The sequence below is a fragment of the Acomys minous genome (genome assembly GCF_964271855.1).
Source record: "Acomys minous genome assembly, chromosome: 6".
NCBI classification, from domain to species: Eukaryota; Metazoa; Chordata; class Mammalia; order Rodentia; family Muridae; genus Acomys; species Acomys minous.
In genome coordinates, this window is record NC_140487.1 from 81,923,948 (window position 1) to 81,951,097 (window position 27,150).

At 39.1% G+C, this 27,150-nt stretch overlaps 1 protein-coding gene across 3 annotated transcripts in view; it reads left to right on the forward strand.

The window, feature by feature from the left end:
* PDE4B (phosphodiesterase 4B) overlaps positions 1-27,150 on the forward strand; it is a 540,265-nt gene that overhangs the window by 375,541 nt on the left and 137,574 nt on the right. The gene's annotated exons all lie outside the window — the stretch shown is intronic.

Here is a 27,150-nt window from a genome sequence, read left to right on the forward strand (position 1 = left end):
ATCTTTTGTGTATGTGCATCATGTGTATGCAGGGCCTCTGGAAGCTAGAACAGGGCACTGGATGCCCTGGAATTGGAGTTATGGCCAGTCATGGGCCTCTACATGTTCAGCGTGGATGCTGGGAACTGAACCTCTACAAGATCAACAAGTCTTCTTAGCCATTGAGCCATCGCTTTCACCCCAGAGGGGTTTTCTTAAACATGGTGTGAAAAGCGCAGTCTTAAGTGACTGGAACACAGCTAGGGTAGAGTTCTACATCTTACTTTCTCTTCGTTTCCAATGCAAGGGATAATGTTTGATTTGTTTTTCAGTTTATAAAAGAAATACATTCGCAACGTGGGAAGCTTATGAAAATAACAATAAAGTACAAACACAGCCGTGGTAATTGATAAGAAATGCAGAAAGCATTCAAAATAAAAATGTATCTACCATTTGCTATAGGTATAATGATATCTCAGAAAATCTGCACTAGAAAAGTGAGGGGCTGTAAGCCACTGGGAGTGTTAGATTTACTTGTAGCTCTCCCTCTCCTCTCTACTCTTGCTCAGTGTTCTCTATGGCCTTTGGGACTCTAGTCCTTTTAGCCCAGGTGACCGAAAAACATGTCCAAAGAGCAGCATAGCATTAGGATCTGTGGCTCAGTTATGCAAAAACATTTCTTGTCATGGGATTGGTTTTGGGTTTTTTTTTTTTTTTTTTTTGATACCTAGATTCTTTAGAAAGAATTACTTAGGCTCACATTTCTCATCCAATGAACCACCTTCTGGTATAGTTCAAGTTAGGGTGGAAGATTGTAGGTTCTGATGAATGAAAATAGTTGTGTCCACAGCACCCAAGGAAACTAGGGGCTTGGGAACAGATGTTCCAATAATTCTACCTTTGAAACTGCTTAATTCCTCCACTGAGAGGTAATTTCTTGATGCTTCACATATTTTTTATGGTTTCCCCATTAATGGAATTTTGTGAAGATCAAATCCAATTTTAAAAAGCTGTAATTTTAATGATAAATCTATTACAATTGATATGAAAACTCATTCATGTTTACTTTGTGTAGATATAGTCCACTACTGTGTTGACATGCCCAAGAATTTGTTGAAATTCACATTGAAAAAGTAGTCATCTTGAGCCATGTATTAAAACAAATAGGTAACAAAATATAAAGAAAGAAAAAAATAAATCTTCCTCTTTTCCAATTAGTATTTTACTATTAGCATTAATCTACAGTTTAATTTTACCAGTAACAACAACAATGGGTGGCAGAGGCCTGTGCTGTTAAGAATGTTACTCATCTTCATGGTGAAATGAGTTTCATTAACAGGTGGTCAGTGTGTTATGGGGTTGTAAATGTTTTCCAAGCCATCACTCTGTGACACCATCCCAGTGAGGCTGTAAAGCACAGCACTGCTATTAATTGTCCCATTTTACACATGAAAAAGGAACCCAAAAGCATTCGAATGGTAAACAGTCCTTTCTTGTCAGATTTCAAATCCTGTTTCCTGACGTCTACACCAGCTGCCTCCCATGACATGTTTCTGGATTCAGGTATTCTGTCTCCTCCTTTCTTCTTTGAGGAACTCATTGACACACTAGTCCTCCCATCTGCCAGGGACTACAGAGGGAGAGGCTGTAAGCTTGAGAGAACCAAACCAACAAAGATTCCAGGACTCAAGGGTTTATAAGCCCTGACCTCCATGGTCCTGGGAGGTAAGCAGTGAGAGAATGGCTTTGGAATGATCCCTCAGACATAATCTCTTTGCCCAGACCTGTACTTCCCTCTTCCGCTGAAATGCCCTCCCGCCAGGACAGTTTCTCTCAGGAATACTTCTATGTTTCTCCATCCAAACCAATTTCCTTCAGAGAAACTGAAAAGTCTCTATGAGAAAGATCTGTAACTACGAGCTAAACACAAATGGCAAACCAGATGGCTTCTGTCTGTGTGTCCTTGAAAAAAAAAAGACAGCAAAAGGAATTCTACTCTGAGCCTTGGGCCTTGTCTTAGACTTGGCCAGTGACCAAAGAATGGAGGTGTGTCTCCAGTCTCGGGGTCTATGAAGATGAGAAGAGGGGAAGAGTCAGAGGTGGTAGATGACTCAGAGGAGACAGCATCTCATACACATATGAGGCACACATTGTCTGGTTTGAACCTGCACAGGTCTTGTGTGTGTGTGTTCACAGTCTTCTTTGTGGAAAAACCTCCAACACTGAGTACACTTTGCTTTAAAAGGTTAGCAATGTTTATACTCAATGGAAATTCAGTAAATTCTGTATTTTTCTCTATTGCTCAAAGTAGTAATATCACTGGTTAGGTAAGTATTAAAGAATAAAAATTTACATATGCTTAACTCTTTGTGAAGTAAAGGGTTAAAATATGGTTTATTTTGTTTTCTTGTCACTCCTGTCTCGTCATGCTGTTCCTTCCTTACCTATAAGCATATTTTCTACTTCTCACGTCACCATTCCCTTCTCTTCATGTGTACCTTCATAGTGGGTTTATTATAATATTTACTGATTGAAGCCTATGAAAATTAGATGTCTTAATGTGATTTAAAGTCTTATTCTCATGAATTTAGGAGCTGATCCCCTACTATTTACACAGATGGCACTTTGCTGTTGTAAGTAACCACAGGTCACTGAGAATGCAATTAATTTTCCACGAAACAAGGCAAGCTCTTTCAGGCAATGAAAAACATTTCAAAACAGATATTTCTTGTTTAATCATAGTTTATTTAACTCTATCTTGTAAGCGGCAATAATCTCAGAGGTTGGATCAAGTCTGGTGAACTTTCTGAAAGGTTTTCAAGTTACTAGGAAGCAAAATCTGCTTAATTTCTCACACGTACAAAGGGGAGACATAAATGCCCGCTATTTTAGGATGTGATGCAGTCCCGGTTAAAATGGTGAGTCACCGCCAGCAGCAGTCCTAATGACAGAGGAATCTGTTTAGTGCCATTCTCTAAGCTTCACAATGAAGCCATGCAGAAATTATATAATTATTCCTCCTGGATGGGTCTTCTTATTGGCTTGTAATTACTAAATATGCCTCAAGTATTTTCATATCCTGAAATTAAGTCTTCAGAACTGCCTAATGAACTGTAAGGTTTGATCTCAGGTTGTTTGTCATCTTATATTTGATTTTACCAATTATTATGTAGCTTCCCAGGTGTCAAAATGTGACCTTTCTATCTTCTGTGTGACTCAATTACTTAGACAAATCTTAAATAAATCCCAAGGGAACCCTCTTACTTGCACTATGACATAGTGTATTCTCCACTGCGTGCAGTGGCTTTCTGTGTGACTTACGCAGCTGTCTTGTACCATGATTTCCACATGTGCTCTTTTTTAAAAATATTTCTTGCCATTTCCAAACACTGCTCATAAGGCAACAAATTGTCAAAAATATGTCTTATAGAAAAATCAAGGAGCTAACAATAGCTCTCTTACGTAAAACTATTACTGATAGTGTCTGATTTTACTATCCCCCTCCACCTATGCCCCAACTAGAAACTTAGTTGACCACACAAACATGAAAACTAAGTAGGTAAGGGATCCCTAGAAGATGTCATGGTCCACCAGCTAACAATATCACTTATTCTAGCCAGCTGTTTGAGAGGTGGAGTCCAAGACACTAGTGTGTGCTTAAGCCCTTAGAGAGTCTCCTACGATGGTTACACAGGTAATGCCAAGAAGAGCTACAGTAATCCCATTCAGAGGGTTCCCATTGCATTGTAGGTATCCATTTAGAAGAGCTAGGCCCGGCTTTAACAGAGAAGCTTATTGTTGTAATAAACCACGCAATAAACCTCCTAATGCCCTACACCGTACATTTCGCTCTTCCAATGATACATAAATATTACAAATTGAGATTTATTTTCTATTTTGTTTAGTGACCTCAAAGAGTGGGTCAGCGAAGCAGTATTGAAATGATATTAATTTATTAGCTATAACTTAAGGCGATGCTAAATGCTGTGTTTGTACTGTCTTATTTAAGTTTTACAAAAAACTTTTTTTGAGGTACATATGCTTCTATTTTGAGATGAAAATGTAAATTTAGGGAAGATACTTGCATGTCCCAATTTTTCAGATAGTAGGTGGCAAACTGGGATTGTGACTCCAATGAGCATGCTCTAATTCTCTAGCGTTTCAGGATCTCTCACCAGAATCTGGTGGTGTTCAGTAATGTGTGCTGGGAGCAGTCCATTCGTCTCATGATAGAGCATCCTTTACAGTTCATCTGCATCTTCTTTATTTGTGTTTTGTGGATAATGGCCTTTGTAGCTGGTGGCTTCTTCCTATACAGCAAACTACAGATAAGCAACTGCTAACCCATGCTTTTCCATGAAAGAATACTGTATGTAATATTCCTTGTGGCACCAAGAATCCAATTCTATTTCTTTTTGAAATTATTATTTATTGACCTTCTACTCCAATCTGGGAAGTTTCATATGCTATTTTCTTTAACTTCATTATAACTCGAAGATTCAATTTTCAATTATCTGCACAATTTGCTCAAGGCTACCGTCCTATCTTATGGACTAGAACATGGGTCCCTGTTTATATCTGAACCTTGTGCTATTTGTGAACGTTTTTCTCTCAGATTTGCATGCACATTTACGGCAGCTACCATCTGCAGTGCAGTGTATTCTGCCAGGGAGTTTCACTGCTCTCTGTGCCCATGGTCTTTCCCTTTCTCGTGTGAATGAGATCCACCACTGTTTCAGTCAGCCTCTTTAGTTCCAAGCAACAGAAACCAATCCCAAATATCTTTGAAAAAAATCGTCATTTATGGGCATGATACAAGGTAATCCATACAACGAATTGGATCCTATAAAAGGAGTTTTGGCAGAGAAGTGGAATCAAGGAACATTAGGCCCCTGCCAGGACCATGGCCAAGGTCCTATCACACTCCCTGTCTGCTCCTGGCACTGCTGCCACAGCGGTTGCCATGACTCCTTCTATTCCTGCTCCTGGTGATAAGACCACAATTGCCTATGCAGGTCTCACTTTCCAGCATGCAATGCATTACCCCTTTGTTCCTCAGACAGCTGCACCTAAGAAACCCTAGTGAGGCCGCTAGTGTTGAGCAGGAGTGGCAGGTCAGCTAAAGAATACACACAGGATGGGCAGGCCCAAAGCTTTGTAATTGTGTTTGAGGTTTCATGATGGCAGGGCACTACAACAGCAGATGATGGACTTCAAGGATAAGAGACATATTAAACAACCCAGACACTGGTTTAGTGGAATCACATATGATATAAACATGATATTACATGCTTTTTTAAGACAGATGGTAACCATATCTTCTCAGTTGTACAAAAACCATACCTTCTACAGGCCACCAAACAGCATAGCCTCCAAAATCTCTGGATGATATTCTGTGTTTAAATACTCACTACATTCCCCTATATCCCCAGTCTCTTCTTTATAATTCACTGAGTAAATAGGAAGACTGCCATGGACTGTCATCTGCCTCAAATATCCATCTTGCCTATAGATGAATTTTCTATACTTCTATCAAAGACTAGCTAAATAAAATTGTTATATATTGCAGTAGTAGATATTGGCTTATTAATTGTAAATAAATTAGCACTTCCCTAAATTCTATGAATGCAGTATCTCATTTGATCCTTTTGGTAACATTTTTATACCAACTTCAGTTTGCTTTGATTTTCTAAAAATAAAGTATAGCTTAGGGGATCCAAGCAAGTTGTCTGATGTTCCACAATCATTAACGTGACATTATAGTTGATCAGGGTTCATAAGCCTCTAATTTTACCCACACCTTATGGTGTTCAATGGTGTGACACAGAGCACACTACTGTTGCTCAGCCAGCCCATAATTTCCATTACCTAAGGAAGTTCAGTTCCCATACCTTTTCTTTGGCAGCACCTACTACCCACAGTTAGTCTCTTATTTCAGAGAAGATGATAGTAAAATGTACTGTATTTTTCTGGCATTGAGACGACCCCCAACATTAACTTTAACTTTTCCAGTTAAAATATAGACTTTGTATTATTCTCACAGTATAAGACTACCCCCTCTTCCAGTGCAGTAAGGAGTTTGGCAGCAGCCACAGGAGACATGAGCCGCTCCGAGTCTGTGGCGGCCCACTCAATTCTGAGTCTCTTTCTTGACAATGGTTCAGTCAGGTCTTATTTTCTGTGTGTGGATTCATTTTACTTTTTCTTTTTCCTAGCCTCTCCCTTTTCTTTTCTTCTCTCAAAGCCAAGTTCTGCCATTTGTTTAAGCCCATAGCTGTTGCTTTGCACTTGTATAGATGTTTCTTTGTTGCCCATGATCAGTTCTGCAAAGGAGTCTGTTAGAAAGCTCCCAGAAAGTGACCTGACAGTGTGCCGGTGACACAAAATGATTACTGTTATCTGAAAGGGCCATGCTACCTTGATTTGTTTTTTCAAGTAAATTTGTTACACTACCACAAAAATTTTCAGGTATTTTTTTCCCAACATTAAGATAAAGACTATTAAGTTTCAAGGGCCTTCCAGCATTTGTCCTAAGACACCTTTAACTCTTCTCATAGTTTTTGATTGCAAAACTGATACCCATTTTGGTCAGTGTTTCATCTTTGCTGTATACCTCTCTGACATTTCTAACCTCTGACATTTCTAGTATGTATGGGGATGGGAGGCATGTACGGCTGGGGTGTAGGCATTGATATGAGTATGTAGTACTTGTGCATGTATGTGTGGAGACCAGAGATGAACGTCAAGGGCTATCTTTGATCACTAGCACCTTAACTTTTTGAAGCAGGGGCTCTTGTTCGTTGACCTGGAGGTCACTGATTAGATATACTGGCCAATCCATCAGTCCTCAGAATCATCCTGCATGTGTGTCCTAGCCCTGGAATTACACTCCCACCCCCATTACCCTCAGTGCCATGCCTGGCTCTTTACATGGATGCTGGGGATCCAAACTCAGTTCCTAATGTTTATATAGTGAGCATATTGCCCATGGAGCCATTTCCCTACCTCCTTGATAGTGTTGTTTTCTAAACATAAACGTTTAATTGAGCGCCATAATAATTGGTCCTGCAAGACTATGCAAGCTACACAGACTCTTTCTAACTGACATCATGCATGTGTGCATTTTTCCTTTAAGCATTTCCTCTCTGAAGCTTGACAATATGAGGAGTCACTAGATGTATATGTTAGTACTCTCTTTTGTTTCATGCTTAATAGAGGCCTAGGTATATCTGGAGTTCCCTGTGTTCATTTAATTTTGGATGCTTTGTGGCTTTTGGCTCAGATCTGTATTTATATTTCCCCCTTTCTCATTCAATTTGCATCACATTACCCTAATGGTTATTTTGGAGATACAAACAAGGATTACCTATTGTCTCATTCTTTTATTCACTCCCCTCCATGTGTGTGTGTGTGTGTGTGTGTGTGTGTGTGTGTGTGTGTGTGTGTGCTCAAGAGCAGGTGTTCATAGAGCCCACAAGAGGCTGTTGGTGCTCTGTTCAGGAAGTTGTCTCCTGTGCCAATGACTTCCAAGCTCTTCCCCACTTTTTCTTCTAACGGATTTAGTGTGTCTGGTTTCATTTTGAGGTCTTTAATCCACTTAGACTTGAGTTTTGTGCATGGTGATAAATATGGATATATTTGCCTCTTTCTACAAGTAGACATCCAGTTAGACTAGCACCATTTATTGAAGATGCTATCCTTTTTCTGCTGAATAAATTTGGCATCTTTGTCAAAAGTCAAGTGTGTGGATTTATTTCTGGGTCTTTCATTTGATTTCATTGATCAACCATCCTATTGCTATGCTGGTACCATGCTGTTTTAAATACTGTTGCTCTATAGTACAGCTTGAAATCAGGCATGGAGATTCCTCTGGAGGATCTTTTATTGTACAGAATTGTTTTAGCTATTCTGGATTTTTTGTTTTTCCATATGAAGTTGATAATTGATCTTTCAATGTCTTTAAAATTGTGTAGGTGTTTTGATAGAGAATTGAATTGAATCTGTAAATTGCTTTTGGTAAGATGATCATTTTTACTATGTTAAATCTTCTGATCCACAAACAAGGGAGATCTTTCCACCTTCTGATGTCATCTTCAATCTCCTTCTTCAGAGATTTGAAGGCTTTTTTCAAACAAGTCTTTCACTTGCTTGGTTAGAGTTACTCCTAGATATTTTATGTTGCTTATGCCTATGGTGAAGGGTATAGTTTCCCTAATTTCTTCCTCCACATGATTGTCATTTGTATATAGGAAGGCTATGACTTTTTGGAGCTAATTTTGTAACCAGCCATTTTGTTGAAGGTGTCTACCAGCTGTAAGAGTTCTCTGGTGGAATTTTGGGGTCACTTATATACATTATCATATCATCTGCAAGTAGGGATAATTTGACTTCCTCCTTTCCAATTTGGATACACTTGATCTCCTTTTGTTGTCTTATTGCTCTAGCTAGAACTTCAAGAACTATATTGAAAAGATATGGAGAGAGTGGGCAGCCTTGCCTGGTCCCCGATTTTAGAGGAACCTCCTTGATTATCTCTCCATTTAATTTGATGTTGGCTATTGGCTTGCTGTATATAGTCTTTATCATGTTTAGATAAGTGCCTTGAATCCCTCATCTCTCCAAATCTTTAAACATGAATGGGTGTTAGATTTTTGTCAAATGTTTTTTCTGCATCAAAAGAGATTATCATGTGGTTTTCTTCTTTCAGTTTGTTTATATGGTGGATTACATTGATGAATTTCTGTATATAAAACCATCCATGCATGCCTGGAATGAAGCATACCTGGTCATGGTGAATGAAACCTTTGATTTGTTCTTGTATTCAGTTTGTGAGTATTTTATTGAGTATTTTTGCATCAATGTTCATGAGAGAAATTGGTCTGAAACTCTCTTTCTTTGTTGGATCTTCATGAGGTTTAGGTATCAAAGTGATTGTGGCCTCATAGAATGAGTTTGGTAATGTTCCATCCATTCCTATCTTTTGGAGTAGTTTGAAGAGTAATGGTATTAGCTCCTCTTTGAAGGTATGGTAGAATTCTGCACTGAAACCATCTGGCCCTGGGCTTTTTTTTTTTTTTGGTTGGGAGACTATTTCTGTAGGGGAAGTGGTACTATTTAGTTCATTTATCTGATCTCTATTCAATTTTGGCAAATGGAATTGATCAAGAAAATTGTCCATTTCCCTTATATTTTCAAATTTTATGGCATATATGCCTTTGATGTAGGATCTTATGATTGTTTGTATTTCTTCAGTGTCTGTTGTTATGTCTCCCTTGTTATTTCTGATTTTATTTATTTTGATAGTGTCTCTCTGTCTTTTAGTTAGTTTCGCTAATGGTTTGTCTATCTTATTGATTTTCTCAAAAGCAGCTCCTGGTTTTTTTGATTCTCTAAATTGTTCTCTTTGTTTCTAATATATTGATTTTAGCATTGAGTTTGATTATTTCCAGATTTCGATTCCTCTTGGGTGTTTCTGCCTCTTTTTTTTTTCCAGGGCTTCCAGGTGTGTCATTAAGTTGCTTATAGGAGATGTTTCTAATTTCTTAATAAAGGCATTTAATGCTTTGAATTTTCCTATTAGCACCACTTTCAATGTGTCCCACAAATTTAGGTATGTTGTTCCTTCATTTTCGTTGAATTTTAGAAAGTCCTTAATTTCTTTCTTTATTTCTTCCCTTACCCAGGCGTCATTAGGTAGAGAGTTGTTTAGTTTCCATGTTTGCATAGGATTCTTTTCTTTCTGATGTTGTTGAAGTCCAGCCTTAGACCATGGTGATCTGATAGGATACAATGTAATTTTTCAATCTTCTTGTATCTGTTGAGGCTTGCTTTGTGAACTACTATATGACCAGTTTTGGAGAGGGTTCCATGGGGTGCTGAGAAGAAAGTATAATCCTTTGTGTTTGGGTGAAAAGTTATTTATATATCTGTTAGATCCATTTGATTCGTGACGTTGGTTAGTGTCATTATTTCTCAGTTTAGTTTCTGTTTCAATGGAAGTAGGGTGTTGAAGTCTCCCACTATTAATGTGTGGGGATCGATGTGTGATTTAAGCTTTGCTAATAGTTCTTTTACAAATGCGGGTGCCCTTGTATTGGGAGCATAGATGTAAAGAAGTGTGATATCATCTTGGCTGACTTCACCTTTGATGAGTATGAAGTGTCCATCCTCATCCCTTTTGATTAATTTTGCTTGAAAGTTTATTTTATTGGATATTAAAATGGCTACACCAGCTTCTTTCTTGTGTCCATTTGCTTGAATACCTTTTTCTAGCCTTTTACCCTGATGTAATGTGTATCCTTGTGGCTGAGATGTGTTTCTTGTATGCAGAAGAATGTTGAGTCTTCTTTATGCATCCACTCAGCTAGTCTGTGTCTTTTTTTTTTTTTTTTTTTTTTTTTTTTTTTTGAGAATTGAGACCATTGATGTTGAGAGATATGACCAGTAACTGTTAAGTCCCTTGATTTGATGTTGGTTGCAGTATGGTTGTGCTTTTGCAATGGTGTAGTTATCTATTTCCCATGTAATTTTGGTTGTAGTGTGTCCCTTTTGGGTAGAGTTTTCCTTCTAGTAATTTCTGTAAAGCTGGATTTGTGGATAGGTACTGTTTGAATTTGTTCTTGTCATGGAATATCTTGTTTTCTACATTAATGGTTAGTGGTAGTTTTGCTGGGCATAGTAGTCTGGCCTGGCATCTGTGGTCTCTTAAAGATTGCAAGAACTCTGTCCAGGCCCTCTGGCTTTTATGGTCTCTGCTGAGAAGTCGGGTGTAATTCTGATAGGTTTGCCATTATATGTTACTTGGCCCTTTTCCCTTGATGCTTTTAATATTTTTTCTTTGTTCTGTATATTTTGATTGTTATGTTGCAGGAAACATTTCTTTTCTGGTATTCTATTTGGTGTTCTATAGGCTGCTTATATGTTTATAAACATTTCCTTCTTTAAGTTGGGGAAATTTTCTTCTATGATTTTGTTGAATATATTTCCTGGGCCTTGGAGTTGGGTGTCTTCTCTTTCCTCAATTCCTATTATCCTCAGGTTTCATCTTTGCATGGTGTCCTTGATTTCTTGGATGCTTTGTGTCAGGAATTTTTCAGATTTAGCATTTTCTTTGATGAATGCTTTAAGATCTACAAGTGTTTCTTCTAGTCCCAAGATTTGTTCCTCCATTTCTGGGATTCTGTTAGGGAAACTCTCCTCTGTGTTGCTTCCTTTCTTCTCTCAGCTTTCTCTTTCCTGTTTTACTTCTATCTGTGCCTTTATCATTGTTTTTATTTTCATCTTCAGATCATGAACTATTTTATTGATTTCCTTCATCTGATTGTTTGTATATTCCTGAGTTTCTTCCAATGCCTCTCTATAGGCCTCTTTTATGTCTTCAAACTGTTTGGCTGCTTATTCCTGCATTTGTTTATGGATTTTATTCACTTCCCCCATTATCTTCTTCATTACTATGGATTTTAGGTCATTTTCTTGTATTTCAATCGTGTTTGAGTTCTCTGGGTTGCTTTCTTTGGGATAGCTGGGATCTGGAGATGCCATATTGTTTTGGTTTTTGTTGTTTATTTTTTTTACACTAGTCATCTTGCTGTCTCTGATGTTGGGAGGTAGATTCTGGTGTTCTTTGCTGGTCATTGAGAGTGAATTATTAGTGAATGATTATAGGTCGAGGGCTCTTGCTTGTGGTAATCAAGGAACTCTTCCCTGGGACGAGCAGGTGACTTGGTTTCAGCTCTTGGAGACTTTGCTCCACATCCTGGGCTCCCCACTGCATCAGCAGAGGTAGGTGCTAGTCCTCTGCAGCTCCAGTATCAGTTTGAGGTAGTGTATGTAGAGCCAGTTATCTTGTCTTGGCTGGGCTTTGAATACCCTGCCCTCAGGCCTGGGTCTTTAGGTCCTAGGCTCAGATCACCCTATAGTGCCTGAATCCCTGCTGGCTTCTAGAAGTTGTTTATGTTTCTGCCTGCTCCAACCAGGTAGTGGCATCTAGCTTCTGCCTGCCAGGGAGAGAGCAGCTACTGCTTTCTGATTGTTGTTGGTTGGCTAGATGTTTGCCCTATCTTCTCTGGCCTGCTTAGCCTCTCCCAAGAGCATGTGAGTTCCTGTAGGCTATGGAGCTTGGCTACGCTGGGTCCGTTGTGACTAATTGTGCCAGGATAGTCTTCTGAGGCCAGAAGCTAGGCTCCTGCCCAGCTCTGCTCAGACAGCTGCTGTGGTCTGTGACTCCCAATAGCATCTCCAGTCTCAGACCATGCCGCTGTGGCTGGGCGACATGCCCATAGCTGTCTGGGCCCCTGTTTGGCACCTGGGATTTCTGTGGACTGGCACAAGGCATGTGGGGTGGTGTCTAAGGACAGATCCACCTGTCTCCAGAATTTCCCTAGGCCAGGAGCTCTAATGCTTCACTGCTGGGATTTCAGTCCCAAATATGGAGTTCATGCTGCCAAGCAAGGCCACAGCTCACATCTCACAGTTTGCAGGCAGGGTCCTGTCCAGGCTCTGGAGACTGGGCTGCCATCCTTCATGGGCTAATGGATGACCAGAGGTCAGACCACCCGTGGTCCACACTGTGCAGATCTCTCTCACCCAGTGATCCTGGTAGCATCTGTGGTCTCCTCCCTGAAGATCAGACACCACATGTCTTCATCACTGCCATCTTGGAAATCGCATTTCCTTTTTTTTTTTTTTTTTAGTGGAAACACTTCTTTGAGGTTTGGTCCTCATAGTTTCTCCTCACCCCAAAGCTTCAGCACACATTTAGAATTAGTTCCATGTTTAGACTGTTAATGAAGAAAACTTTTGATTGTAATAAAAGCCAAAGGTATATCCAGATCTTTTATTCATCTCAAAATTCCTTTCGGAGTGTTTTCTTACCTTTGAGCAGTTTTTGCAGTGTCAAAAGGACGTAAGATTTTAAAAGATTACAGAGGTGTGGGAGTTGAAGGTGAACACCTATATTCTGGATAAATATAGTTGGTGAAATATTGGGTGGAGTCATTATGCACATTATTATATCAACTCTAAAATTCCATTAAATATTTATTTCATGGGCATCTTGAAACCCATAGGGTCCTATATTTGATGAAGAGTGTGTCATTTGATCTGAAAATCAGTTTTATTGTTTTAGGAATCAAGAAATGTATAGATTATAAAGATTATTCAGCCCAAATTGACTAGAGCCTTAAAGGGGTGTAGATTATACCTTCTGAAACCAATAGTGCTTGCACAGCTCTGAATATGTCTACAATGTTATTAAGGAATCATGTCAAAGGACAACAAAAGGAAGAAGGTGAAGAAGGAAGTACAGACTGAACATCCTTAATCAGAAACCCTGAAAACGTCGGGCATCTTTGAATTGAGTAAATTTGACACAAATATTCCAAAAATCAAAAGACATCACATCTCAAACCCTTCTGGCTCCCAGCATTCCACTTAACTTATTTATTGGATAGTTAAATTTATGAGCCTCTTGGCATTGCTCTCCAGGCATGCTTTTTGATTAAACACCACACAGGATAGATCTGTGGTGGTATTTCTATCTGGATAAGATTAATGTTTCTCTTGGTTGCTTGAGTGAAGCATTTTGTCATTCCCTTCAGTGAAGGCAAGCTTCATTTCCTGTTTCTTTTGAGAAACCGGACTAATAGAGTGTATTTTTTTTAATTAGAACATTATTCTTAGTATATTCCCAGGAGGATTGGGATTTTGCAGCAAGTGTTGCAATAGTGTTATAAAAATAGCATCACTAAACATAGTTATGAATATTCAACTACATTTGTGAATTATCTGTGTCACATCAGTTGAAAACAATTCCAGTATTTTGAACCAATTACTCTTTAAATACAATATATTTACAAGTACACCATATCATTAGATATAGCAAGCATTTTGGGTAAGTTCTTACTGTCTTAAAATATACGGGAAAATGTCTCAGAGAATTGATTTTTAGTTAAGGGCAGAATTTGATGCATTGGCTTCCAGAGTGGCTGAATCATGGTAAGCAAGAGAAGAAAAGAAAATTGAGACTGAATAAACAAACTCCTTATGACAAAGAAAAGATACAGCTATTTGTAATAGATTGTGTTAGGATCATTCAAGTCACTGACTTGCCCAGTTCTTTCCATATTTGACCATTATTCTCTGGTATCCTGTTCTCAGCCCCAGCATTATTGTATTGAATAGTAAGGTGAGTTAAGAAGAAGGCAATGTCCCTAGACTTCAGGCCCAGCTGTAAGTTCATTCTCTTTGCATGCCTTCCTACCTGCTTCACCCATTCCAAAAACCGACAGCTGGCCATTGAGCACAAGAGGAAGATACAAGGGGACGGGTGTTCTTGGCTTCCCTTTCCCAGTCCCTGCCTGAGCGTGTCTTCTTGCCCACCTTTAGTCTAATTACATTCATTTTGGAAGGTTCGGAGAAGATATTACACCTGTTTGCTCCAGCACTGTTGCATTCATTGATCAGACAGGGACCATAAAGCACACCCATCTGGGATGTAAATGGCATTTGCTGAAGAGTTATACACAGGAAAAATATTTTTAAAAATATGGAATTAGTAAAGGATGCTAAGATGTCCAAAGTATTTACTCCTGGTAGTCCTGAGGATCAAGAGATGGGAACCTGGTTAATGTGGTACAGGAATCAGCAGCCTCCAGACTGTGGTGCCAAGGAATCAGGAGCAAGAAAACAACTGTACTGGTATATCTCTCCTCTCTCTGGATAGTGTCTTCTTAGCCCAGAGTAGAAAGTAAGGGAAATCATCATTGGTAACCTAGACAACAAAGGAAGCTATAGGATGCATTAAAGGATGAGGCTAGAGAATGGCAGTGGAGAACAACCAACAAGACTTTTAGCATCTAAATTGCTTAGTTTGTTAATTTTATCAGCTTCACATCTATTATTGATATTGTTTAATCAAAATCTTTATTTCTCTGTGGAGTCCTAGGATTTGTCCTATAATTACAATTTATTATATACTAATATTCCCAGTCCTGAAGATACTTTGGGATCTTCCAAACACTATATCACGTATTCACTACTATGTCATTGAGAATATATTAACTCTATTTTGCATTGAATTTAAAAAAAAGAATTGAAGCTGCAAATGAAGTAAAGGTTCCTCGGGTTCTTATAACCAGTGACTATTCCCAACCCACTTGTGTTTTAAGGCATCACAGGCACACTTCAGCATGGACATACTGGGTAGAAGGTGTCACTCCTGATTCCTAAGGTCCATGCCAATTTTCTGTAGACTTAAAAGTGAGATGAATCCTTCTGATTGTGTTTTCAGCAGGACTAATGTCAACACACTGTGTAGTTTCCAGAATTCTGAAAAGAGAAGAGGATGTTTGAAATGTCTTAAGTTTGTGTGCTTGGTCAATTTGTGAAAGCAATGGAGTATTTGTATTTTGACCAGCTCTGCCCTTTATGAGTCTATTCTCTTAATCTCCTTTTTCCAAATTTTATTTCCACCCTCAAACTGCAATGGTACATTTTTTTTTCCCAAAATACAATCCGTAATTGGGCTATAAAGTCAAAGCATATACAAAAGACAGACTTTAATGCCTCTGTTAATCCCCATATAAGAAAACCATGAGAGAGAAATTCCATTTCAACCTTCTGTGTAGCAGGCATCTAGTAGTTACAGCAATTATATTTGCTGAGTAAATCTATGATGTTGACTATTTATTGCATACTGCCATTGTGCGATAGATGTCTTAGCATAAACTATTTAAATCCTAAGTATTATAGATTAAAAACAATGCACATGTAGTCATTCATTACATGTCTTTTGAATTAACTTAAGACCATTATACATAATTCATAACTTTTCTGGATATAGCATTTTTAAAAACCTTGCAGGATTCCTATGAGTTGAAGGGTTGGAGAGCAGTAATCTCTACATGATAGAGTAATGGGAAATGCCCAGAAGCTAAAAGCTGAATTATACAAATGGCATGGGCGAAATTCTGTTTAGCTCAGGGTTACATTTCTGATTAGTTCATTATTTAGCCGGTTAATTAATTTACATTCTGACCACAGATTACCCTTCCTCCTCTCATCCCAGAGGCCTGCCCCGCCCTTTCTTCACTACTGTCCACTCCTCCTCCTCCATTTCTCTTTAGAAAAGGGCAGGCCTCCCATGGGTATCAACCAGCCCTGGCATATAAAGTTGCAGTAAGACTAGATCCACCCTCTCCTATTAAGGCAAGACAAGGCAGCCCAGGAGGAGGAGGAGGGAAGGTTCCCAAATTAAATGGGTAATGAGAAGACACTGAACAATGTTGATGAAGGGACTGGCTTCTTTATATCATGACATAGAAAGACTGAGCAGGTGCCGTTCTATCAGCTACAATAGAGAGAGTAAAAGCAAGGAGACCACTAAAGGAAGCACCATGATATTTACCTGGAAATAATTCTATTGCCTCTGTCAGGCCTATGTGAGGCACCATGTGAGGATTCACTATCTAGTGCATGTATCATGCAGGAAGAGGTACTACCCACCCAAACAGCAACAACAGTGATCAGACTAAACTTTTGTTACAATCATTCATATCCTATGCCTCTTTGTCTCTGTTTCTCTGTTTCTGTCTCTCTCTCTGTCTCTATCTCTGCTTTTCTCCCCCCTTTCTTCCTTCTCTTCTTATCTTTAATGTAAAAAGGAGAAATGTGGGCGAAGGCTCGCTGGTAATTACTGTTCCTCCTTCTCCTTAGTCATCTTCTGTTTGTAAAACGTTATGTGCTTGCTGGATGAACAATCTTTTCAACATCGGTGCTCACCAAACACTTTTGGCCAGCACATCTTAATCATCACGTGAACCTTCTAGGAATTCTTCCTTGCTTTCAGGAAATGTGACCTTGGCAGAAATCTGTGGTCAGAATTTTGCGTGCCCTGTAATTTTCTTGAAAGCAGAGATGTTATTCATCTATCTTAGCACCTTTAACATATTAATAGGGTCAACATTTGATATAACAAAATGAAGTCAATCTCACTTGAATAGTTGGGCAGTCACTGGGATAGCAGTAGATGTCTATTTTTTTAAAGTGTTTATTAATCTTTAACTGTGACAGCCAAACTATATTTTTCTTTTCTGAACTAAAATCAGTCACTGTAAAGTGGACTGACTCCTTTTTCAGGCTGCAGAAAGATGAAGGCACAGCTATTTTGCTTCTCAGCATTTGGTATTGATGGATGGAATAGCAAAGTTTAGAAGGCATGATGCTCAGAATTGCTACATGAGTTTACTTTTAATATCTCTAAAATGTATTGTGGGTCTCTCTCCTCTTCCCTGGGGGTCTGTTGGCCACCAGCCCATGACGGGAAGAGGAGCAGATGGCAAAACACAGGACTCAGAAGTCTGTGAGTATGATGGAGAACGACCACTCCAGGTACCAATTCAGGGAGCTAGTTCAACTTTATTCAGGGAGCATAGAAACTTTATAGTCCTTGGGGAGTAGGTGGGTGGCTCCCAGGATAAGTTTACATAATTGGTTGAAACTAGTCACTATAATGATGCTTCATTTGCATTTGGCAGCAGGCTCGTATCATATGAATGGGAACATGGTGCCTAATTATTTTAATGGTGCAGGGAGGGAAGAGCTGGCAGGGAACTGTGTAAAGGCCATATATCAAATGTGGATAGGGGCATCCATGCCTAAAGACAGCCTCCAGATGAGAGGTCAGGCAGAGAGTATCAGACCTTGCTGGGGAGAATCAGTCCTCTATCTAATCCAGACTAGAAGGACTACAACCTCAAATAGCAATCTCCTTCCAACAATCTAAGTCTTTTTTTTTTAAGGATTTATTTATTATGTATACATTGCACATTAGATCACATCATAGATGGTTGTGAGCCACCATGTGGTTGCTGGGAATTGAACTCAGGACCTCTGGAAGATCAGTCAGTGCTCTTAACCTCTGAGCCATCTCTTCAGTCCCCAATGTATGTCTTGATAAAAGCTAAGTAGCTCTTCCTAGTAGCCTGTCTCAGAGGTAGATGTGTAAGTACCAATGCTTGGCAATACTAATGCAGTTTTGTTCAACAGATATATCGTCAAAATGAAATCTAAATATCTGTTTGTGCCCATATATTAGTACTGTTCTCAGCTTTGGCCAGAGAAGCTTCTTTTTGCAATGGGTGGTAGTTGATATAGAGAGACATAACTGGTCAAGGTGCTGTGAGTAAAAAACTGTTGAGTGCTCAGCCCAAAGGGAGACATTTATGTAACCTTTCCAGGACCCAACAAACATTGTGGGAGTTGTGAGGGGATAAAACAAATCTAAGAGTCAGAAGGTAGAAAGAAATGCTGTGTAATTCTGTCTCCTTGGTCTGACATAGCTGTTGTAAGCATGATCTCACTGCAGCTGCTATTACTTATACAAAATCTGCACAAGACTGGGCCCACTAACATTCCATCATAGATGAGTGGCAGGGGGTGGTGGGGATCATAAGACCCCATGTCTCCCTGACGATCTACAGGCCGCTCATGGTTCTAAGTTATGAAGTGATCTTAGTTGTAAAAACTGATTATCCAAACTGGAAAAAATCCCTGTGTGATGTTTGTGTGCTAAGATAGATAGCGACTATGCATTATAAATTAGGTTTCATGCTCTTTCTAGTTGCTGACATGTTTTATACACGATTTATACTTCTCCCCATACTTGGAAACTGTCTTTGCTTCTGCTGTTCTTCTTAATACCATAAGCATGAATTCACTGGGACCAATATGGCAAACTCAGAGCTTTAAAAATATCTCTCAAAATTGTTGCCAAGAGCTTTCAGGAGCTGGTCAATAGCAACCAACAGAAATGATGCTTTCTTGAAGGAAAAGAAGTAGAAAATGTTGCGCAGGCACCGGGGAGTGCCATGGTGCTGATGTTTTCCTTTATTTTTCTAAGCACGGTTTGAGGTCAAAAGCAACACACATCAGTATAATTTTATGGCTATTATTAGTAGCACCACCAATATTTATGTCTCTTATCATACTTTGTACAGTCTGGTTTCTTAGAGTAGATATTGGCTTTGACTACCATACACAGAGGGAAATTTATTGAACTGTTATTGAGTGTCCTAAAAGGCACTGCAAGCCCAGAAAGCAAGCTATAAGTATGCAATAACCAAAGTGGGCCTGGAGAGAGAATCAGGGCTTCACAGATAGTGTCCAGCAAGAACCACCTGGGAAGGGGCGACCTTGCTGGGGTGAAGAGGGGCTCCAGCAGCCTTTTTGTCTCTTCCTCCTGTCAGCAGGAATTAAGTTCCAAGGATTGAGACCCTCGTTTGGTCTAGATGAAATGACCTCGTCTGGTCACACAGGACCACATTAGCCATGATGTCAGATGATTTTTAACAGGAAAAGAAAAAAATGCTTAAGAGTGAATTCTAGTATCATGAAAGAATAAAATGAATAGTTGGAAACCAAAAAATAAATCCTGTGGGCTTTATTTTTCATAGGAATTAAAAAATATATCTTCTAACCTTGTAGCAGCATTCTGATGCATGCAGGTAATATTATAACTGTTTGGTAGGCTAGATAATTTAGATCTTAATATATCAGATGAGGTCTCCCAAATGATACAACAATTAAATGATAATAATATTCAAGACAAATCCTGTCACATGATTAATGGTTCTGTGTTACATGTTCTCTGGATCCACCTTTCCCCTTCCTTTCCCTGCTCTCCTTACCCTCTGCCATCATCATTCTCCTCTCCACTTTCAGAGTCTGAACAGCAGCAGAGAAAGATGGCTGGAAAAAACCCTGGCCATGAAGGTCAGGCTCATCCAGTGTTCGTGACCACAGGTCCTAGGTAAATGGCCAGCTTCTGCCCCCCCAAAAGTTTTGCTGGATCCAACTCACCACCCCCTGACTCCAAAACAGCTATTTTAGAGAATTCCATCTTTTTTTGGCTCTCCCCAAATATACTCGTTTGCCAAGCCCTCACTGAAAAACTAGAATAAATCACAAGACAACTAATGTGTATGTCACAAAATCTTCCAAAGTCTGCACCGCACACATTTCTCCTTGCCTTCTAAGGATATTGCATCTGCATATGTCTCTTCTTTCATTTTGATCACTGGTCTCCCCCCACCACCCCTCTCTCAACATGAAAGAACATCAGTGAACTTCACCACCCCAATTTCCTGCCGCATGTCTCATCTCCATTTCACCAGAGTTCTTTGAAAGGCTGTGTGTGTTTCTCCACCTTCTATTTCTGTGCATACGTAGTGAACAACTAGTTGGGCAAAGGTCTTAACCCAGAAGCCTTCATTCCGGAGCACACAGATAAACTGTTAAGGAGTTATAAACAATGGCTGGTACAATCGCGTCAGTAATATGATGTTCCCGTGGAACATTCACGAAGCAGTGGGAAGGTAAGGAGGGCTTCCCCGCAGAGTTGATGTTCACTCAGAGGCTTTAAGATATTAACAAGCCACGCCGGGGAAGAAGCATGGAGGGGTACCAAATAGAACCCACAGCAAGGGCCGGAAGCCCACAGCAGGAGCAATTTGATTTATTTAAGACAAGGAATGTAAACATGACTAAGGTGGGTAGTTTAAAATGAGACCAGAAAGGCAGCCAAGACAGTATCATGAACACTCATGATGCTGTAGTAAGAGTGTTAAGTTTTATTCTGATCATGCTATCAACATTTTAAAGCGTGATCAAGTTTAAAATATTTGAATTTTTGTCCCGGTAACATGATGATGACATAGTGTAGGGGCTCCAAAAATAGACACAGAAGACCAGTAACTCCTGAAAATTCTCCAGATACCAGACAATGGCTGCTTTCTTGAAGTTTAGGTTAACCGATACACCTTGCTGATGAGGTGACAAGGCAGTTGAGAGAAGTGAGGAATCAAAATCAATGTTTGACTTGAGCAATTACAAAGATAACAGTGCTAATTCCTGTGATGGGAAGGACTGGACAAGTACACTCAGTTGTGAAAAGAGACTTGGTCTCAGCCACTTGTGATCAAAGACATCTGTCAGAAATGTATGTGTACATGTTGAGTGGGTATTGGACACTTGAGTCATACTATGCATTCTGTCACTGCTAATGTATTTGAGTTTCTTGGTCAGAAATAGTGTGGAGATTAAACATGTTCATTAAGAGGAAGGAGGGGAAGAGGAGGAGGAGGAGGAGGAGGAGGAGGAGGAGGAGGAGGAGGAGAAGAAGAAGAAGAAGAAGAAGAAGAAGAAGAAGAAGAAGAAGAAGAAGAAGAAAAAGAAGAAGAAGAAGAAGAAAAAATGAAAGAATGAAAGAAAAGCAATCTTTGTTTCAACCCATGTTCTGTTACTTAACAGCTCTGTGAACTTGGGAAAGATTAGTAGGTTGATATACCTCAGAACGCTCATATTATAATGTTTGAAATCTTATATACCTCAACCACATATGGTGGTGAATATTTATAATCTCAGCTCTTAGCTTCTGAATGCTGGAGTAAGAAGATTAAAAGTACAAGGTCACTGGGCAGTGGTGGCGCACATCTTTAATCCCAGCACTCGGGAAGCAGAGGCAGGCGAATCGTTGTGAGTTTGAGGCCAGTCTGGTCTACAAAGTTAGTCCAGGACAGCCAGCGCTACACAGAGAAACCCTGTCTCAAAACACAAAAACAAAAACAAAAAAGTACAAGGTCATCCTGACCTGAATAGTGAGACCCTGGCTTGTTGCTAGCTAACTAGAGAGATTAATAGGGGCATAGATAATGATGATGATAGCTAGATAGATAATAGATAGAAGATAGATTAGATTGATGATAGATAGATGATATATTAGATTGACAATAGAAATAAGACAGATAAATGATAGATATATTAGATTGATAATAGATAGATGATAGATTAGATTAATGGCAGAAGATGGATAGATGATAGGTAGATAGATAGATAGATGATACATAGGTGATAGATCTTGAGCATATGATATAATTATATTATTTTCCCCTTTCCTTTCATCACACTAAAAACTTCCTGTATATTTTTCCTTGATCTTTTTCAAATTCATGGCCTCTGTTTTCATTAGTTGTTATTACATACTGTTTTTGTACAACTTGCCCAGTCTATATGATGTTACTTACATGTGTGTGTTTTCAGGACTGACCATTAAAATTATATAACTAATTGGTGTGGTTGTCCCAGGAAAAACTATTTCTCGTGCTCTCAGCATGTCTTAGTTGCTTGTGGCTCTTTGTGTAGGATTGAGACTTCCTGCCTGTTGGTGTCATTCTTGTTCAGCTCATGTTCAGGCAGCCTTTTGATGAGACTCTATGACTATAACTTCTAACATTTCTAGCAGACATGATCTCACAGAAAATCTCCTGATCCTGGTCCTTTTACAATCATTTTACCCCCTCTTCCACAATGTTTCCTGAGCTATAGGTCTGGGAATTGCTTTATAGATGTATGCTATGGGACTGGGCTTTACTCTGCATTTTAATTGGTTGTGGCTTTCTGTAATGGTCTCTGTCTGTTGTAAAGAGAAGTGTCCTTGATGGCGTGGAGGGCTACACTTATTAGTATAAGAACAAGCATTTAGAATGTAGTTATTCTGGTTTAGTGAAGTGGAAGTTGTAGGTTCTTCCATAAAATCTGTTGCTTCACTAGTTTCAGGTACTTGGCTCGGTTTCTCGTACCAGACATGATTATCCTCTAGTGGAGCCATCTTTTTTTAATATATTTTATTAATTTATTTATATTATATCAATTTTTATCCCATCCCTTGTATCCTCCCATTCCTCCCTCCCTCCCATTTCCCCTTACTCCCCTCCCCTATGACTGTGACTGAGGGGGACTTCCTCCCCCTGTATATGCTCATAGGGTATCAAGTCTCTTCTTGGTAGCCTGCTATCCTTCCTCTGAGTGCCACCAGGCCTCCCCATCCAGGGGGCATGGTCAAATATGGGGCACCAGAGTTCGTATGAAAGTCAGACCCCACTGTCCACTCAGTTGTGGAGAACGTACTGTCCATTGGCTAGATCTGGGTAGGGGCTCGAAATTTATTTCCCGTATTGTCCTTGGCTGGTGCCATAGTTTGAGCAGGACCAGTGGGCCCAGATCTGCCCATCATAATGTTCTTCTTGCAGGTTTCTAGGACACTCTGGATCCTTCTATTTCCGCATTCTCCCATGCTTCTCTCACCTAGAGTCCCAGTAGGATGTCCTCCCCTCTGTCCCACTTTCCTGGTAAGTGAACACTTTCATGGGACATATCCCTTGGGCTAATGTCCAGATATAAGTTAGTATATACCATTTGACTCTTTCTGCTTCTGGCTTAACTCACTCATTATGATCATCCATTTGTTGTGGAGCTGTCTTAAGTCCAGTTAGACAGCTGTTGGTTATTGTCAAGAATGTGTGCCACTACTGCACCCTTTATTGTACCATGTGTCATTGTTGTGGTTCTTAGATGTCATAGGTAGGTAGGACTGTTAGTTGCTTCCCTTCTTTGGAAACTTGTACAGTGCCTTCTGGTACCATGAAAGCTAGCCCTCAGGAGGTATTCAGCTCAGCTCCAGTGCAGGAGGCCCTGGGTCCTGTGTTTGATGAGCATGTCATCGTAAGCAATAGGGAATTAATACCTCCCACCTGTGAAGGGAAAGCAAGGGCATTAGCAATACTCTATAATGCTTTGGGAGCTTCTCAGATAACCATGACCAAACAGTTTGGAAGAGGGCTTCGTGTTTGAGATTTTATTGGTCTATGGCTCTTGAAGGAAGCATTGTCATCACATATTTTTAAAAGTTACTTTTAAAAATGTGAGAGAGAGAGAGAGAGAGAGAGAGAGAGAGAGAGAGAGAGGGAGGGAAGGAGGGAGGGAGGGAGGGAGGGGGAGAGAGTGTGTGTACACTAACTCACATGTATTATTTTAGGCAAGTAGTTAATAACATAATTTTTCTTGATTTTTTTCATACATCCTTTCTGTTATTTTATCCTCATCTCTCCTATATGTATCTCCCTCACCAATTTCTATTTATTTTTCCCATTTCCACATAAGACCACTTTTAGTCTGCTATTCCACTCTGGATTTCTTTTCCACCCTCTCACCTGGCAATGGTCCCATTTTACCTTCTTGGTTTCTGCAGCTACTCCAGGTTATATGTTCACATCTGGAGATTTAGAGCTATGAGCCTAAAATGAGAGGGACGGCCAGTACTTGTCTTTCTGAATCTGCGTTACTTCATTCAATATGACCTTCTTTCATTCCATCAATTAATTTTTAAATTTCATAATTTCATTTTTGATTGAAAAGTATTCCATATTGTATATGTATTCATTTTCACTATTCACGTGTCAGTTGAAGGACACTTAGGTTACTTCTGTTTCCCAGCTATTGTAAATAGAGCAGCAATGAACAAGGTTAAGCCAGTCCCTGTAGAGTAGGATGTCCAGTTTCTTGGGCATATGCCAAGTAGTGGTATACATAGGTCACATGGTAGATTAATTCTTAACTTTTTGAAAATTCCCTACTCTGATTTGCAGAGTGACTGGACCAGCTTGCAATCCCATCAACACTGAATGAGAGTCCCTTTTCCTCATATCCTCTCGAGCATTTATTGTCTGTTGTTTTGTTGACTTTTGCCATTGTGACCTGGATCAGATGAAATCTCAAAGCTATTTTGATGTGTATTGCCTAATTGTTAGGGACAATTCTCATTTTTCAAAATGTTTCTTAGCCATTTTTTCGCTTTTGAGAATTCTCTGCTCATGTCCCAGGCTTGTTTTTTTCTGTTCAGGCTTGTTTTTGAAGGGGTTGCTTGATTTGGGTTTTGATTTTTATAATTTTTCACTCAGCTTTTTAAATTTTTTATATCCTAATTTTAATATAATTAATGTTCTCTCCAATTCTGTGGGCTTCCTCTTCTCCAAGTTGATGGTTTCTTTAGCTGTGCAGATGCTTTTTAGTTTCATGAAGTCCTGCTTGTCAAATGTTGACCTTAATTCTTGGGCAAATGGAATCCTAATCAGGAATGGTTTTGCTACACCTACATCTGGCAGGGCATTTCCTAAGATTTCTTCTAGCAGTTTTAGTATTTAGGTTTCGCATTTAAGTCTTTTATTCATTTAGAGTTAGCTTTTATGCAAGGTGAAAAATACAGGTCTAATTTCATTTTTCTGCATGTGGACATCCAGTTTCCCCAACAACATCTGTTGAAGATACTTTCTTTTCTCCAGTATGTATCTTTGGTTTCTTTGTTAAATATTGAATGGCTGAAGCTAATGTACTTATGTTTGATTCTTCAGTTTTATTCTATTGTTCTACATATACATTTTTGTGCTAGCAAAATTTTGTTTTTATTACTATTACTCTGTCATATATCTTGAGATCTGGAATAGTAATATCTCCAGCATTGTTCTTTTTGTTCAGATTTACTTCGGCTATTTGGACTCTTTTATAGTTCCGTATGCATTTTACCATAGTTTTTTTTTCCTGTTTCTGTTAAGAATGAGATGTGGATTTTGATGGGGATTGCATTGAGTCTGTAAATGGTTTTTAGTAAAATGGTAATTTTTGCAACATTAATTCTACCAGTCTATTAGCATGGGTATTGTTCCACCTCCTTATGTCTTTTTATATTTCTTTTTTCAGAGGTTTACAGTTTTAATAGTAAATGTTCTTACCTTAGTTGGATTTGTTCCTAGATATTTTATCTTCTTTGAGACTATTGAGGATGAGAGTGTGCCCATGCTCTCTTTTTCTGTATGTTTGGTTTTGGTGTATAGAAATGCTATTGAGCCGGTGTGGTGGCTCACATCTTTAATCTCAGCAGCACTTGGGAGGCAGAGTCAGGCAGATCACTGTGAGTTCGAGGCCATCCTGGCCTACAAAGGGAGTCCAGGACAACCAAGGCTACACAGAGAAACCCTGTCTCAAAAAAACAATCTGAAATGCTATTGATTTGTGCAAGGTAATTCTGTATCCTGCCACATTGCTGAAAATGTTTGTTATTTCTACAAGTTTTTGGTAAAAATTTTTGATATCTCTAATGTATAGTATCATTTCAGTATCATTTTATTTGCAAATAGGGATAGTTTGACTTTTTCTTTTCATATTTTGATCATTCTAATTTTCTTTTCTTGTCTTATTTATCTGGCTGTTGCTTAAAATACAATATTGAAAACATGTCTAGTCAGTGTACAACCCTATCCCATTCCTGACTTCAGGGGCATTTCCTCAAGTTTGCTAAAATTTATGATGATTTTAACTTGTGGGTTTCTCATATGTAGCTTTTATTAGGTTGACATATGTTCCTTTTAGTCCTACATTATCTAGGACTTTTATCACAAAGGCATGTTGGATTTTGTCAAAAGTTTTTTCTATGTGTATTGAGATGATCCTATGAATTTTTTGTTTTTAAGTCCATTTATATGGTTTATTACATTTATTGACTTGCGTATGTTGAACTTCAGAGATTAAAATCAACTTGGCCAGGGGAAATAAATTTTTCTATATATATATATATATATATATATATATATATATATATATATATATGTGTGTGTGTGTGTGTGTGTGTGTGTGTGTGTGTGTGTGTGTGTGTGTGTGTGTATAGTCTCCATTTATAAGTATTGTATTGAGAATTTGGGGATCCATGCTTATCAGGAATATTGTCCTATAGTTTTGGTTTTGTTGTTGTTGCGTCTTTACCTGGCTTTAGTGAAATGGCTAATTTTTATCTATATTTTAACTCTTAACCCACGACAATTTCAGTATGATCTGATACAGTAGTTTAAAGGAACACCAAAATTTCCTGCCTGTATTTCACTGACTGTAACTATGTCCCTAAGGCATCTCTAGCTTTCAGGCACATGAAGACTGTATGAGCCTTTTAGACAGCTGGATCAATGCCTACCACCCATCGTTTGGCTGCTCCTGGGTTCACTAACCTTTCCAAAGCCTATTTGGCCTCCTGGTTTTAGGCCATCCTCTCTGAAGCTTCTGTCCCAGGATGACCACCAGTCCTTCACAGATGCAACATTTTCGATGGACTCTGATAAATTTCTATTTGATACAATAACAGCTTCCCAGTGAGCACGAGGTCTTCTGGGCCTTCCCTATCTATCTTCATGTACAGGTCTTGGAGAAAAGCATGTCCAGATGAGAGAGGATGGTAGAATATCAAGTCTCCACCACCACCATCAAAAGGCCCACAAGGCCAGAAAACTACAGAGA